This window comes from Benincasa hispida, chromosome 4 (assembly GCF_009727055.1).
Source record: "Benincasa hispida cultivar B227 chromosome 4, ASM972705v1, whole genome shotgun sequence".
NCBI classification, from domain to species: Eukaryota; Viridiplantae; Streptophyta; class Magnoliopsida; order Cucurbitales; family Cucurbitaceae; genus Benincasa; species Benincasa hispida.
The window spans coordinates 60574113-60592105 of NC_052352.1; the positions used below are offsets into that span (position 1 = coordinate 60574113).

The 17993-nt window shown below is 33.4% G+C and overlaps 1 long non-coding RNA gene across 3 annotated transcripts; it reads right to left on the reverse strand.

Moving 5' to 3' along the window:
- Positions 1-5211: 5211 nt before the first annotated feature.
- LOC120075404 lies at positions 5212-11706 on the reverse strand. Of its 3 annotated transcripts, none has more exons than XR_005481328.1 (4): positions 11324-11706; positions 10588-11181; positions 10080-10173; positions 5212-5724 (listed from the first exon to the last, which is right to left on the reverse strand). It is a non-coding gene; the product is annotated as an uncharacterized LOC120075404 (long non-coding RNA). The 3 variants fall into 3 exon arrangements; XR_005481330.1 differs by having other exon boundaries at positions 5212-8942; XR_005481329.1 differs by having other exon boundaries at positions 5212-9239.
- Between the last annotated feature and the right edge of the window lie 6287 nt (positions 11707-17993).

Genomic DNA, 17993 nt, shown 5'->3' on the forward strand with positions numbered 1-17993 from the left:
AAACCAAGAGTATTTTGTCTATCTCAAGTACAATAGTTACGTGTAAAACTTGTGAAATATATATGAAGGTCTTAAGTTGGCATCTCAAGTGAGTGTTAAAAATTTGGGAAACTATGTATGAAATCGAAGGATTAAAAATAAAATTAAACAAATAAAAATAACCTCTAGAAAATAATACTTTTTTGGATTACAAAAAGCAACACCAAATACCCCTAACTTAATAACTCAACTCTGCATCCAAATACAAACTTCGCATAACTCTACAGACATATTGACTCCAAACTTGTGAAAATGGATATTTGGACGAAACTAAACATCATTATTACCCAATGTTGTCCTTGAATCGTGATTGATCAGTCCAAAGCTCATAAGAAACTACAAATAAATCAAAGATCTGAAAGTTAGGGTCTAATTTTGAGCATAGTGAAGAGACTTTGAAAGTTGTTAAATTGAATCTTTACCCGTTAATTTCGTATAAAAAAATTGTATTATATAAAGCCAATGACATAGAAATTGTATATCAATTATAAACATGAAAATGTTATCTATGAAAGATAAACATAAAAATAAAAGCAATGATTAGGTGCAACCTATATACTCCCGACCACTTCTTTACCACACAAAAAAAAATTGAAAAAATAATTTTTTAAAAAATAAAATTGTCACGTGACAGTATTTTATTGGACTATATTTGAGATGCATCAAGATAGATGTATCCAAGGGAGTACCCAAATTTTTCTTTAAAAATAATCTAAAGAAACATATAAAAATAGTTGTTGGTAGGCATAAAAAGAATCGATCATCAATAAGACCAATGGACAAATTCATGGAAATAAAAATAAACATTAAAATTGCTCATCAATAATGGACACACAAATGATTAATAAGTGATAGACATTTTATCAATAATACACATTAGAATGGTTTATTAGTGATAAACAGAAAATTATTTGTCAATGATTGAGGTTTGCCAATGATAAATTATTAAATGGTTTATCGATAATAAAAGTTTATCACTGATCAACTATATACATTGTACATCGATGATAGACTAGAAATTTTTTAAAAATTAAATTATTTGTTAATTATTTATTTGTGTGATATATTTACAAATACGGGATCCATTTTTACAACCTAATACAATTATCCTATATAAAAGTAATTTTAATTATTCTTCTCGCAATTGGATCGAGAATCATCTTTGCAAATTGCTATTTGTTATATATTGTTTACAATAATATGAAGATAGAAATTTGAAAATAATGAATTCATTAAAATAGAGTTATATTTCATGTTTTTAAATGTGTTTGATAATAGATTCAGAAATTAAATTCCAATTTAAATAAATTTTAAAATGTGATTAAAAATTTATTTAGGTACTTATTAAATATATTTAGCAGACTCAGAAATTAAATTCATATTACACTACTAATTAACTTGTTTTATGTTACAATTTTTTGTATAATTATTAACCTGTAATATCATATAATATATTGTATATTTCAAATTTAACAAAAAAAATATTTGAATTTATAACATGAAATAATATAATTGTTATTGTTTTTATCATTTTTAATATAATTCTGCATTTTAAAATTTTGAATTCAAAATCTGGATACATTGAAAACATTATAAAAAAAATAAAAAAATAAAAAATCAGAATTTGCACGATTTGGATCACAAAATCTGAAAATAGTTTTCATAAACAAATTTCAGACTACCAACCGAATACATATTCGCTGAACTCTGTGAATCTGAAAACATAAAACAGAATATAAGTTACCTACCAAACAAACCCTAAAATATTTCACTATTTGAATTTCTATCTATCATATTTTTAAGTGTGGTTTGCAATCATTTTTTTTCCCCATGCCCATCATACAACTAGCAAATATTGATATTTACATTCAATCCAACTCAACTACCAGTTTATTTTGTTTGAAAAAGAAGGATGTAACTATGACATTTTTAGATAACTGAAAGATTTGTTAAAAACAATCACTTGCAAGTAATACTTAACGAGGATCATTTGTATAAAGTTGAACTATAATGTCAGTCAAAAACCAACATTATAGGGGTACGATGTCGGACAGACGACCGATAACAAAGGTGTTATTAAAGGTGTTTAATGTTAGTTTCCGACTAACATTAAATATGACCCATATTGAACACCTTGAATAACACCTTCTTCGATGTCAGTCACTTTTAATGTAGATCCACTTTTGATGTCGATCAATGACCAACATTAAAGGTGTTTATCTGAAGTTAAACGTCTGTCATTGTTTATTCGTTAAAAAATTAAATATAAAATCTTGTTTGTGCACAAACCTAGTAATATTTTTCTATCACCAATAAAAGCACAAAATAAGAAGGCAACTAGACAAATGGCCAAAAGAGAATGACGAACCTGTTTGGATTACTTAAGAAAAAAATGTTTTTCAAAAAACTCATTTTTATTTAAACACTTTTGATTAAAACTATTTAAGATACACTTCAAAAACTATTTTGAGTGGTTGTCAAACACTTTAATTTTTTCTAAAATGACTTATTTTTTTAATTAAACACTTGAAAATGTATTCCAAATACACACGACACTTAAAAATGACCAAATATACTTTTTCTTTGTGAAAATGGTCAAACGACTAATTTTGATACTATTTAAAATGTTAGACAAAAATACCCACACTGCCAAATCCCTATGAACATGGTGTGTTTCAAACAAATCTAAAAATGAACATGATCTAAAAAACTAAATCACCCTAAATCTTTCATAAATTTGAATTTTGAATATTGTGAAGCAAATAAAAATATATATATCAAGACTAACTCTACTTCTTAAAAAACAATATCTAAAATAATATCATTAAAACAAAAGTAGAGCTAACAAATCTAAAAATGATAATTAGAAATTAATGATTGAAAATAGAAAAGTTATACCTTTTAGGCTTTTCCATACCACCAAAATTAATGTGAATCATAAAATATATTTAGTTATAATTTAACTCAAAATTTAGACACACGATATATATAAATACTTTGTATTCAAAATAGCTATTGAATTAAGCCAATAGTATAAGCCCAACAAATACCATCTAATTTTGAAATACGTTGTCATACATACTTTTAATCTTCATTAGTATGAGTCATGTAATTATCTTGTATTAGCTAGAATTTTTGTCATATTTTGTCACAAGCTTTATTCTAAAAATAATTTAAATCTCATACAAATCAATGTAATAGCTAAAAACTTCGTCAAGTCATCCAAATGAAAATATTATGTACTAGAAAATTGTTGACTAAATCACACAAATACTCTCTATACTAAAACCTAAAGTCATTGATGCATACTCTACAACTTCCCCATAAATATACAAATTCTTCAAATGCCCAATTCATTTTTCATTTTGATTATTTGAAAGTCTCACTAATTAATATGAAAAACACTTTGAAACCTTAATAATAATAATAATAATAATAAATAAATAAATAAATAAAACATTATATACCTATAGGCTATAGGACATGGATTTTGACTGCCACCTCATCCTCCAAGACAACCTAGTTTTTCGATAATAAGGTCAAAAAATTCATGTCCAAGAGACATCATTATGGTTTTGGCAAGGTGTGAGTGTTGTACGAGCCATATTTTGAAATTGTTGTTTAACTCAACCGTCAATGAGGAAGATAAAGTCGATAGTGTCAAAGAGATTGGAAAATTTGCTCGACATTAGAGATGGGAACATTAACGATAAACATAATATAGAGATAGAGGTTCAGTTAAAAATAATAATAATAAATCTAGAAGTGAAGATATATATAATATTTTTGTTGGAGATATAGAAAAATCTTTTAATTAATTAAAATGATATAATTTTAAGTTTCAAAGAATCAATTTTACAGCCAATAATATTTGTAAATACCATTTCAAAACTACCTAAAAAAGCATGTAATCACATACTTGTGGGTAAATATGGAATAATCTAATGAGTAGTGTCCCTCCTATGAAGGAGATACTTCATGTGCACAAAGAATCTATAGATACCAATACGTCTAGATACTTCCCACAAATACCAAGTCCAAAACTAAAAGGAAAAAAAATAAAAAACCAAACTCTAAAATCATCTAATCTTAAATCTTCATATTCATATTTGAATTCCTACAAAATCTACCAAAATATAAGCCACTTGAATATCTTCTACAATTCAATGAAGAATTCTTTCTTTATCTTCATACTTCTCTCTCTAATCTTCTTTGCTTTGATCAATATGAATCACTTTTCTATTGCATTTTATTGATTATTTTACATCTAAGAAACTCTTTGTGTTTTATTTCAATATGTGTATTGTATTTTTATATTATTGTCATTAACTTATATACTAAATTTATCTATATTCTAGATTTTTAAAAAAAAAAAAAAAAAAAAAAAAAAAAAAAAAACACATCTTCAACATATGAATATCTTAGTTATTTTAAAAAAAAAAGACATATCGTCGTATCCTATCGTATCCGTATCTTATATCCGTGTATGTGCTTCATAGCCCTCCTTAAATACTATTGGACATATTTCAATAGATTAAAAAAATGGACTCTTTCAAAATCACACCTACATTTTGGTCAGCAATTTCTCCAAAATAAAAAACTTCGGGTCTAGTTCGGGTTAGGCAAAAATACAAATTGAAAAATCGAGTGCACCATTAAAACATATATAATAAGCGTCAATACTTAACTTCAAAAGGCACTCTTTTCTGGATGGTAAGAAGGCAAATTTGAGTACACAAGATCATCGCTTCAAAAATGGGAGTGCAAGATTCTATTTTAATTTCAAACATTTTCGAAAAAAAAAATATTCCCTTCTCGCCAAAAATTCGTGCACTCTTTGTTAGTTATTTCATAAAATTTCGTGCACTAGGGGTTTTCTATTTCTTTAACCGATATCGGTTCGGTTCCGATTTTCTTCAAAAACTGAGTCAAACCGAATCGTTTACACCCCTATTACACCCAGAAAATAAATGAATCATACCTTAAAAGAGAGATTTCCCAATATACGGAACTAATATTTACACAAACCACCAAAGCACGAAGCAAACCTCCTACAGAAACATCAGGCTCATTCTTATAGCCACAAAAAAATTACACAAAAACGGAACAAAAGCATAAATCATGAATTCAAGAACATAAAAGGAAACAAATTAAAATAACCTACACCGAGGATTTATACATCAACCATATATCAAGTAAAATTTCAGCATTACCTCTACTAAGAATACACATCTGCACAAATAATGTAGCACAGTTCTATAACAAATGGGACCAACGTCCCTCCAGAAACTACAATCAAGAACAAAAAAGTTGGAGATATGAACAAAAAAAGAAACGGGGGTGGTTCTCATAAAAAGACAAATAAAACTGAAGTATGTGTTTATAAATCATCAAAATCACATTTTCGAAAATTTTGAACTTTTGAGATATGTGTTTCTGAATCCCATTTCTCAAAATGGCCCACTCGACACTTATTCAACACAATTATTGTATCCCATGTATTCAAATAAAATCCAAGTTCGTCGTAACAGAGCTCTAGTTATTTCACATTGTTGGAAACTCACAGTACTGATTTGTAGCCACCATTAGGGATGGAAGCGATTTGCAAAATGACAGATTCTTGATAGTGGGGAGCTCACATTTGGACAACTCCCTAAAGTGCCTAAACATTTGTCGGGAAAACCACTGCCCACCAGAAAGAAATCCAATATGTAAAAAATTGTTACAATCACACAGAATTATTCTTTCTCCCGACCGAATTACAAGAGCATTCTCTCAAAGCTTTTGTACCACTCACTCTCTAATCTCACTCTCAAAGTAGAGAATACAAAAAGAGAATTAAGTAAGTTAGCACACCTAAATTTAAAATGTTTCTAACTGAAACGATTTCAAACCAAATGCATAAGCTCCTTTTATAATGCTTGAAGCTCCATCACTTTCTTGAACATTTTCGATATTGGACAATTACACTTTTAATATTTAGCCAAAACCCAACAACATTTTTACAATTGCCTTCTGATTCCACGTCTTTCAGACTCTCATCCAACATTTTTTTGCATGTTTTGCAATTGTCTTTCTTGAAAAATAAATGAAAATCCAACTCAAATGCAAAATGAGTTACCCAAAAACTTTGTAGCCTAAGAAGCATGGATACAAATACGAGATACGAATACGACACGACACTGACACGGTGACACATCATTTTTCTAAAATTTAGGACATGGACACACCAAGGACACATTTATTAAAATATATATTTTTTAACATATATATATCATTTTTAAACAAGGAAATTTAAAGTTAATGAGTTTGTTTATTTCTATGCTTAAAAAATTAATTCGATGTAGTTCGCTCTCAAATTTTATTATTTTTGTGATATATGTGTTGACTTTGTAAGAGTTTGATGCATGTCTACTAAATGTTGGTTCTAGTTTGGCTTTGTACAACTAGTGTCCAACATATCTATTGCACTAACAAGTGTCAGAGTGTTTAAGTGTCCAACACGAACACGCTAGCCAAATTAAAGTGTCCGTGCTTCTTATTTTGTGATAGAATTAATCTAGACTCATATTCAAGATACATGAATTACATTTAACTAGAACTTGAATATTACTTTATTTTCTTGGCTTGCTTACAAATGACAAATCAACGAAGTAGGCCCTCACAATACAACTCAATAGATAAGAGAAAAGATTGTTCTCTTACTCACACAAGATTGGAGAAACTAGAATTTGAATATTACTTTATTTTCCTGCCTTGCTTACAAATGACAAATCCTACACATATTTATACTAGTAAGAAAATAAAAGACATCAAAAGACATCAATGATAAATGCAAATACATGTGACTTTTCACCAATACATGAACATTCATCAATATATCTTGTAATTCATGTATTCAACTATTCATGTATCTAATTAAATGTAATTCATGCACCTTGAATATAAGTCTAGATTAATTCTATCATCCTCCCTTAATCTAGACTTGAGCAACTCCAAGCTTTTCTCTGAACTTAACAAATAAGTCAAACTTCAGTGCCTTCGTAAAAATATCCGCCACCTGATCTTGAGTCTTGCAATGTTTCACCATCACTTCTCCATCTTTAACCAAGTCTCTGATAAAATGATACTTGATTCTAATATGCATGCTTCTTCCATGGAAGACTGGATTTTTTTATAATGCAATGGCAGAACCATTATCACAATATAAAGTATTCTAACTTCTTTGCGTACACCTCAATTCTTTCAACATCCATCTAAGCCATAAAGCTTGACATCCAGCTCCAGATAAAGAGATGTATTCTGCTTCAGTGGTAGAAAGAGCAACAATAGGTTGTTTCTTTGAAGTCCATGAAAAAACACCCGAACCAATGCTAAAAACATAACCAGATGTGTTTTTATGATCATCAACATTACCACCCCAATCATTATCACAAAATCCAACTAACACTGATTCTGGAACTTTCTTGTAATAAATTCCAAAATTAATATACTCCCATAAGCTAAGGGGCAAATAAACTCTCATATACCAGATAAGCTGAGAGGCAAATTAGATGATAAATCAGAAAAATGTATCATGGTAGGCTATAGTGAAAATTCTAAAGCTTATCGATTGTATAATCCTTTGTCGAAAAAGATTATTATCAGTCGGGATGTGATTTTCAATGAAGATGAATCCTAGAACTGGGATGTCGTTGGAGAAGCAGAAAGTCCATATCATGTTAGCATGGAAAGGAATGGAGATGCTCAAGACTTAGAGCAAGTAGAGTCAGGCAGTGGCGTCATCTTTATCTGCATCGCCATCTTCCACAAGTGATGATGATATGTTACCAAGGAGAATGAGAAATATTCAAGAAATTTATAATGCTACTAGCAGAATTGATGATGATGTGGCTGATTTTGCATTATTTTCCAGTGTTGATCCTATAAATTTTGATGAGGCGATCCAAGATGAAAAATGGAAGATTGCAATGGATCAAGAAATTGATGCAATAAAAAGAAATGAAACATGGAAGTTGATGGATCTTCCAGTAAACAAACAAGTTCTTGGTATAAAATGGGTGTACAAAACAAAACTGAAGTCAAATGACAAAGTTGAAAAATACAAGGCAAGACTTGTTGTAAAAGGCTACAAGCAGGAATATGGTGTGAATTATGAAGAGATCTTTGCTCCTGTGACAAGAATTGAGACAGTTCAATTGATTTTGTCTTTGGCTGCTCAAAATGAGTGGAGAGTTTATCAAATGGATGTAAAATCCGCTTTCTTGAATGGACACTTGAAGGAGGAGATATTCGTTGAACAACCTTTGGGTTATGTGAAAAAAGGAGAAGACAAAATGTACAAGTTGAAAAAGGCCTTGTATGGATTGAAGCAAGCTTCGTGAGCTTGGTATAGTCACATTGACAGCTTTTTTATAAAGACAGGTTTTCAAAGGTGTCCATGTGAGCATGCACTCTATGTCAAAGAAGATAAGTATGGCAAACTTCTTATTGTTTCATTATATGTCGATGATATGTCAAAGAAGATAAGTGTGGCAAACTTCTTATTGTTTCATTATATGTCGATGATTTGCTTTTTACTAGAAATGATAAACTATTGAGTGATGATTTTAAGAATTTCATGAAAAGAGAATTTGAGATGAGTGATATGGGTCTCATCCATTATTTTTGGGAATTAAAGTCAATCAAAAAGATGGAGAGATTGTCATCTCACAACAAAAGTATGCTCGTGATTTGCTGAAAAAAATTCAAAATGGAAAACATTTTTCCTTGTAACACGCCCATGGATGCAAATTTGAAATTGAGCAAGAATGATATTGGAGAAGATGTTGATCCAAGCTTATACCGAAGCTTAGTTGGAAGCTTGATGTACTTGACTGCAACAAGACCTGAGATTCTATTTGCTGTAAATATGTTAAGCAGATTCATGTCAAGCCCAAAAAGAAATCATTGGGAAGCAGGTAAGCGAGTGCTTCGTTATATTCTTGGCACTATTAATTTTGGAATTTATTACAAGAAAGTTTCAGAATCAGTGTTAGTTGGTTTTTGTGATAGTAATTGGGGTGGTAATGTTGATGATCATAGAAGCACATCTAATTATGTTTTTAGCATTGGTTCGGATGTTTTTTCATGGACTTCAAATAAACAACCTGTTGTTGCTGTTTCTACCACCGAAGCAGAATACATCTCTTTATCTGCAGCTGGATGTCAAGTTTTATGGCTTAGATGGATGTTGAAAGAATTGAAGTGTACGCAAAGAAGTCTTCCATGGAAGAAGCAAGCATATTAGAATCAAGTATCATTTTATCAGAGACTTAGTTAAAGATGGAGAAGATGGTGAAACATTGCAAGACTCAAGATCAGGTGGCGGATATTTTTACGAAGGCACTGAAGTTTGGCTTATTTGTTAAGTTCAAAGAAAAACTTGGAGTTGCTCAAGTCTAGATTAAGGGAGGATGATAGAATTAATCTAGACTTATATTCAAGGTGCATGAATTACATTTAATGAGATATATGAATAGATGAATATATGAATTACAAGATACATTAATGAATGTTCATGTAGTGGTGAAAAGTCACATGTATTTGCATCTATCATTGATGTCTTTTGATGTATTTTCCTACTAGTATAAATATGTGTAGGATTTTTCATTTGTAAGCAAGGCAAGAAAATAAAGTAATATTCAAGTTCTAGTTTCTCCAATCTTGTGTGAGTAAGAGAACAATCTTCTTCTCTTATCTATTGAGTTGTATTGAGTTGTATTGTGAGAGCCTACTTCGTTTCCAACAGTTTGTAGCACTAGTATATTGATGTTTAACAGTTTAAGGGTTTAAAAGTTACCTAAGAGATTAAAATTTGAGTCATAGCATGCAGAAAATAATCAAAACTTGAGACACAAAAATCTATCAAGTGCAATAGAAAACTACTATGCTTTCACTTATCATGAACATGATGACCGAATTAAGGTGCAACAACATAGAAATCATCCTCTGTTAGAGAAAAATGCAAATGACAAATGACAAGTTTTCGATGTGCTTACGTGGCAGTGGTACCAGACAGAATATGAAAGGATAAATCTATCGGCTTAAACCATAGGACTTTTTACTATCTCTTTGTACATTTCCCTCCACGACCTACAAACAACAACATGTTTTTAGCAGGGGCCATAAGTGAGCCAATAAAATTATGGATATAAAAAAATTCCACAAAAACATAAGTCCCATTTGGTAACCATTTCGTTTTTTGTCTTTTATTTTTGAAAATTAAGTCTATTTCCCCCTCATTTCTTACAATGATTTGCATCTTTTTCAAATAAAATGATGGTTGAATTTTTAGCCAAATTGAAAAAACAAAAACAAGTTTTTAAAAGCTATTTTTTTTTAGTTTTCAAATTTTGGCTTGGTTTTCTAAACCATTGGTAAAAAGTAGATAATAAAGTAAAAAAATTGGAGGTGAAAGTAGTGTCTATAGACTTAATTTTCAAAAACAAAAAATCAAAAACGAAATGGTTACCAAACGGGACCATAATTTTAACTTATCAAACATACCTTAACCGCAAGTTCAAGAAGCAGTATACTTCTTTTTTATGAGGGACAAATCAAAGCGACGAAGTGTTCTAGAAGCAATAACTAATAACAGCTTCTAAGTTTCCAACAGACACAAGCCTAACGATAAACAGTTAGATAGACAAAGGTAATGCAGATTGAATTCTTTAGAAGGAAAGTATATATCAATAGAATCACTAACAACAAAAGCCACCTTTACTCTTTCAGATAAAATGCTCTGCCTTCTCATTAACTTCTTGGGGTTGCAGGTCAAACCAATGTATATTTGACTATATCAATGTCAAACAATCAGCATAATATTGACAGAATACAAGGGAAAAAGTTGCATCAAATTGAAGATGGAAATGGCAATTCCATAATCACATTCATTACAATAAAATGCAGCATATGCAAAATGGAACTTACATTCCCCAGTGACCTTATTTTTCATCAATGGTGCCTCCAAACTGAACTTTCCCATCCCCGACGTCTCCCTTGGACTTGTATTCATTCACTTCAACATGCTTCTCATCAACATTTCCACCATTATCTTCTTCCTTTACCCAATCCTCAAACCGCTTCCTCTCCCTTCTTCCCCTACAACCCAAGTTTGCTTCCTCATCTTTCTAATCGTCTCTTATACACATCTAGATGTGTATAAGAGACAGATATATAAACAACGAACCCTAAGAAATCAGGAAGGATTAGGGCAAAATTCTTAGAAAAAAAGTTTACTAACCCGCGGTCGACCACCATGAGCACACCATCCATGGGGAAGCTTCCAAGAACGAGACCGATACCACTCCCTAAGCGAAGTTTTCCCCAAAATCACCGCGCCGGCGTTCCTCGGGCGACTGACCATCGTCGCATCTCGAGCCACCACCGAACCCAGCAACGCGAAGGATTCGGCGGTGGTATTGCCGACCCTTAGTCGCAATAGTGTCCTTGAGCATCACTGGAATTCCATGGTGGAGTTCGCCTACAGCTTTTCCACCGGCGAGCATCCTCTCTCCATCGGCGGCTTGCAGATTCACGATGAAAAGGTGAATAGGAAGAGGAAGAATGGGAAAATTTGCGCAAATTAACTAAAAACCCAAAAACTTGGGAAATTGACATATTTTTCCCTTCAACTTAATTTCTGGAAAATAACACTTCTTAAAAAACTTCTTTTTTGGAAAAAAAAAATATTAATATTGGTTAATTACTTTTCTACCCTTCTCACCTAATTAAATTCAACCACTCTTATCTCCTGTAAATCACCAATTAAATATTTTATCTTAGAATATCTATTTTTAAATTTTTGACTTTTAATTTTTTAAATTTTAATTTTTCATGATTCATGATATATTTTTCATATGTAATTGAAACTATTTTTAAAATTAGATATTTACTATTCAAATTCATATTTAAAAATGAACATTTTAAATTTTCATAGTGTATCTAATCTAAATTCTTAACCTTACATTGTAACAAGATTTTTCATTTGTTAGTATTGAATGAGAAATTTTGGCAAATCACGAGTTGCCACATCATCAATAAAAGCCCGAGCCTATTGAAAAAATTATAAGTTGGATTGGGCCGAGTAATTAAAGTCGCTCGGGTTCAACCCAATTCAAACTCATGGACCAACGCCCAAGTCCAACTAATTGGGCCCAAAGGCCAGGCCCATAGATCAACCAAGCCCAAAAGCCGATCATCCAAGAAGATCAACAAGCCCAAAAGTCGATCACCCAAGAATAACAAGCCCAAAGGCCGAACATTCAAGAAAATCAACCAACTTAAAGATTATAGTTTATTTTGAAAGCATCAAAATACTATGTGTTAGAGATTGTACTCGCTTTCCACAAAATTAATACAAATATAAAGTTCAAGTTCCACGAAATAAATTTTCCTTGAAATCTCGTGCGAACAAATTGGCACGCCGAGTGGGACATCTTTACCTCTCATCTCTCTCGTCATCCAAGTCAATAAACCTACAAATGGCACCAAAAAAAGTTGTATCCAAATCTACTGTCGCAAGCGATACTTACATAAGCTTTGTCATCATGGAACAACTAATGGAATCTCCTAAAGGCGGGATCGTTATCAGAGAAAATCCCTTGTTAGACGGCTATGTTTCTGCTACTGATCCATTAGATAAAGAATCACACTTTGATGTAGTATCTATCATGGTGACTGACGTAACGGCTAAGTCAGCCATGGCAAAGATGAAAAAAAAGATAAATTTCCTAATGAAAGTTGTAGAAGAACGAGATCATGAAATTGCTGCTTTAAGAGATTAAATACAGGCTCAAGAAACCGTTGAGTCGAGTCAATCTCCAACTACAAAAGCTAATGACAAAGGAAATCTTGTCTTACATGAAGACCAGCCACAACAATCTACCTCTATTGCCGCCCTATCAGTTCAACAGCTGCAGAATATGATTACAAACTCCATGAGGGCTCAGTATGGAGGACCATCACAATCCTTCTTTATGTACTCCAAGCCATACATCAAGAGAATCGAAGACCTGAGAATGCCAACTGGGTATCAACCTCCAAAGTTCCAGCAGTTCGATGGAAAGGGCAATCCAAAACAATATGTTGCACACTTCATCGAAACCTGCGAAAATGCAGGAACCAGAGGAGACCAGTCAAGTAGTTCGTCCATACCTTGAAAGGAAATGCTTTCGGTTGGTATACTGATTTGGAGCCAGGAGTGATTGACAGTTAGGAACGGCTAGAAAGGGAGTTCCTGAACCGCTTCTACAATACAAGGCGCACTGTTAGTGGAGATGTGCACTCAAGGAATGCACCGGGAGCTTCTCTACATCCTACAAGGGATAAAACCTTGTATGTTTGAGAAGTTGGCAACACGCGCTCGTGACATGGAGCTAAGCATCGCCAATAAGAGAACTAAAGATTTACTAGTCCCTGAAGGGAGAAAATACAAGAATGAAGCCAAGGGCACTGAAACGATCATGGATAGTGCCACAAAAGAATCTATGATCATTCATGTGACCCCATGAAATTTTCCTCCAAAGGAAAACAAACAAAATTTGAAAGAAGGCACAATGAGGGCGAGAAGCACCGTCCAACTCTTAAAGAAATAAGAAGGTTTATCCATTCCCTGACTCTGATGTGGCAGATATGTTAGAGCAACTGCTAGAGAAGCAACTTATTCAGCTGCCAGAATGCAAGCGACAGGAACAAATAGAAAAAGTAGATGATTCTAACTACTACAAGTATCATCAGGTCATTAGTCACCCAGTTGAAAGATGCTTCGTGATGAAGGAACGAATTCTGAAGTTGGCTGGTGAAAAGGAGATTGAGCTAGATTTGGATGAAGTAGCTCAGATAAATCATGCTACAGTAGCGGCGACTTCAAGTGTTCTAACACTGTCTGTGTCCCATGCTCAAAGACAAAGCCTGATCCAGTTCGGAGCCTTCGAGCCTATAGTTGTTCGATTCTAGCAAGAGATTCAAACAGAAAATTCCAAAAAGAAAGATGAGCTCGTTGAAGATGACAACAAAGGGTGGATATTTGTGACTCATCGAAAAAGAAGACAGCCAAATTCAACCCAAAAAGAGTCGCATTCCTATCAAAGCTACAGAAGAAGGAATGAGACTCATAAAAAGAAAGGCAAAAAGATGACATGGAAGCCTAAGCCTGCTAAGAAAAAAGACAGGGACTTCCCTCAATTTCGATGACCGGAAACTTGGGCAGAATTTCTCCCAATAAGCTTTCTCAATAATCATCCAGAGAAAGTATTAGAAGTTATTGCATGTCACACTGTCGGCATGGTGGAAGTCAACAATAATCATATAACTGCCGAAGAAGTCAATAACTCAGAAGAAATGAAGCAAATAACTTCTGTTTTCGATCGTATTAAGCCTTCAAATGCTCGATCTTTAGTCTTTCAAAGATTAAGTATGGCCACGGTAGGAGAAGAAAACCAATGCCCAACGACTACTTCTATTTGAACTTCAGCCTTCAAAAGGCTAAGTATATCCACATCAAAGAAAGATTAACCTTCAACATCTGCTTTTGATCGTCTCAAGACAACAAACGATCAACATAAAGGAAGGATAAAAATTTTGAAGGCAACATCATTTCATGAAGAAAACAATGACGAAAAGATTCATAGTCGTGTTTCTTCATGCATGAAGAGGAAATTGTCTATTGATATAAATACAAAAGGTTCCTTGATAGTGAAGCCAAAACTCATCATATTGATGAATCCTATAAATAAATAGGATGATCAAAGCCATGATGACATAAGAGCTTCTTAAATTTAAATGTAGAAGTTCTTTATTGCAAGAGCCTAAACTGCATGGTGCTCCTGGCCCGCATGAGTTTAAAAAGTGAACGGCCCAAAAAAAAGATCTTTATCGAACTACGTTATAACTTGATCCCTGTCATTGTAAAGGGTACATAGGTAGCTTAAAAGAAACTTTAAGTTTAGTCCAGCAAACAAAAAACAATTGAACTACATTATGACTTGATCCCTGTCATTGTAAATAGTACATAGACAGCTTGAAAGAAACTTCAAGTTCAGTCCAGCAAACAAAAAATAATTGAACTACGTTATGACTTGATCCCTGTCATTATGAAGAGTACGTAGGTAATTTGAAAGAAACTTCAAGTTCAGTCCAGTTAAAAAAAAACTTGAACTACGTCATGATTTGATCCTTTCTTTAAGGGTATGAGGGCAACTTAAAGAAATTTAAGTTGTTCATCAGAAAGGGTACCACAACCACCTAGGTATGATACTACAAGATTGATGTTGGTCATCCCCATGAAAGAATGATACTCTTGATTGAAGATGTTCATCCTTATTGGAGGCAACACAATGGATTGAAAAAGTTCATCCCTCGTAAAGAGCTAGCACAGTAACTAAAAGGCACATACTTAGAATGCACTTCGCTTCCTCTTCAAAATCAAACTTGGATGTTCCTCTGTCACACCCCACCCCAGACCACCTTCTTAGCCTAGAGAAAGGCGTGACTGCAGCAGTTACCAACCCTTGGGCTAACACTTACTGCTTAATAACTCTTGCGGAATAACTCTGATACCAATTATAATTCATATGCAATGGGACATCTTTAAGCCCACAATTTATTAACTTAGAAATATAATATGTTTAGAGTTATTACAACACTAGATTTACAAGTCCCAAAACCCACAAACCCTAGTCCCTATATGAACAATAGTAACCTGTGTACAATATTAACAGTAACCACCTAGCAAACGGTTACAAGACTTTTGGTCCTTTAGTGGCGGAGCAGATGCAGGCTATTTTTCAGAGGATTTGACCGCTACCTGTGGGGGGGGGGGGGGAATAAAACATTTTGAAAATGGGGTGAGCTTACGCCCAGTGAGTGACCGAGAAAACATAGTAAATTCTCATGCATAATTTCAGAAAATAGTTTTATCTGAAATATAAACTTTTGCAGCATAAATATTTTCCAAGCGTAAATTATATGAAGTTGTTTTAAACATAAAACAGTAAAGCATTTCTCAAATCAAGTACTTTATAACGGGTAAAATAATCCCAATACCAACTACTAGTCCAGAGAGAACCCTTTGTTCAATCTCTGACTTTATTCACCAGTGGCCACATGGGTACTACTACTCAGATACCTTCTCCTTGTACTTCAGTATCGAGCTATTAGGATACCCTCTCCAACGTACTTCAGTATCCCGTTGGCTTGGTACCTTCTCCAACGTACTTCAGTACCAATAGATACCTTCTCCTTGTACTTCAGTATCTAGTTGGGTGGATGCCTTCTCCTTGTACTTCGACATCGCATTTTACCAAAACTATTTATAAACAACTTTTCTTTTTAAAGCATGTATAGTATAACACATAAACAACGTGGCTTTAAAGAGGGTAATGCATGCTGAATAAAATCAATACATTTACATATGTAAATAATATTTCAACAGTATGCATGCGTTCAAACCACAATTCAAACTTGCTTGGAAACCACTTTGTAAAACTCGTAGGCATGAGAATTATTTTCGCAAATATGCTTTCTATAAATGTTGTAATCCAAAACAGCTTAAAAAAATTTTAGTTCGAAAACATTTTAGCCACTCACCTCGAATTCTTAGGAACTTTTTACTCTAGTAGCTCCTCGGGTCCCTTTTTCACCCCTAGAATCCAGATTCAACTCACAACTTAGATTACTCATAGTTCCGAATCTTATTTAAAAATACTTCCTTCTAAAAACTTATTCTAAAATGTCTTAGGAATCTTACCTTAAACTTTTAGCTCAGAATTCCTTGTGGTTTGGCCGAAATCTCAAAATCTTCAAGATTGGCCTAGACTGATTCGACAGTTTGCCCCTTCTGTCTTCTTCTCAACCTCCAGCCCAGTTCCTTTGAGCTTTTTCCTCTGGCAGCCCTACTCTGAAAACTAGACTTCTAGAGCTTTCAGATGGCTTTGGAATCACTCCAAACGCACGAGTAGATTGGAAGATCTCCTCGTCCAAAGTTGACATATTCCTCTGAACCCTCACTGCCCTCTACTTTTTCTACGAAATTTATGATTTTTGTGTGATTTGAAAATGAAATCCCAAATCCCTATTTATAGGCGTTCAAATTGCTCGTGGGATTGATAGCACCTATTTGGCTGCATGGCCACATGTTTAATCCTCCCTTTATCAACGTAAGCTGACTTTACCTTGGTTCAATGTATTCTTCCCAAACGTATCCAACACAATTTCTTAGGGTTTAAGAATTTCTCTTAATCGGACACCTAAATTTTAATTGACGTTTGCCCTTACGTCTTCAAGCTTTGTTTGTATTCAAATTAGGGTTTTTAAATGCATAATCCACCCCAACGCGTCCAAATACATCGCTTAGAAGGTTGCTCGGTCGTTCAATGCATAAGCGAGGCGTGGGCGTGACGTTCGAATCGGACAAAGCAAGGCTAACGCATAGGCGCTCTCGCTCTTTCCACTCTTAGCAGTGTCGCCCTCTCCCACTTTCTCACTCAAAATCTCGCTCTCTCCAAGTTTCTCTCCAACCTTCTCTCCTAGTTTCTCTTCAATCTCGGCAGTGTCGCTCTCTCCAACTTTCTCTCCCATTTTCTCTCCAATCTCGCTCTCTCCCAGTTTCTCTCCAACTTTTCTCTCCACTCTCGCTCTCTCCAGCTTTCTCTCCAACTTTTCTCTCCACTCTCGCTCTCTCCAGCTTTCTTTCCAACTTTTCTCTCCAGTCTTTCTCTCCAATCTTTAGCTACTGTGACAAATGTTTCTCGTATATTTTTTTTTACCCGTTTACTCACCACTTAATGATATTTTTACACGGATCTTCCAGGATAATTCCAAAATAATATTTTCTATATTTTTCCTTAATTCCTTACTCCGTACTTCACCTAATTTTTCATACTTAGTCGTATTCTTCTCCGAATTTTCCAAAC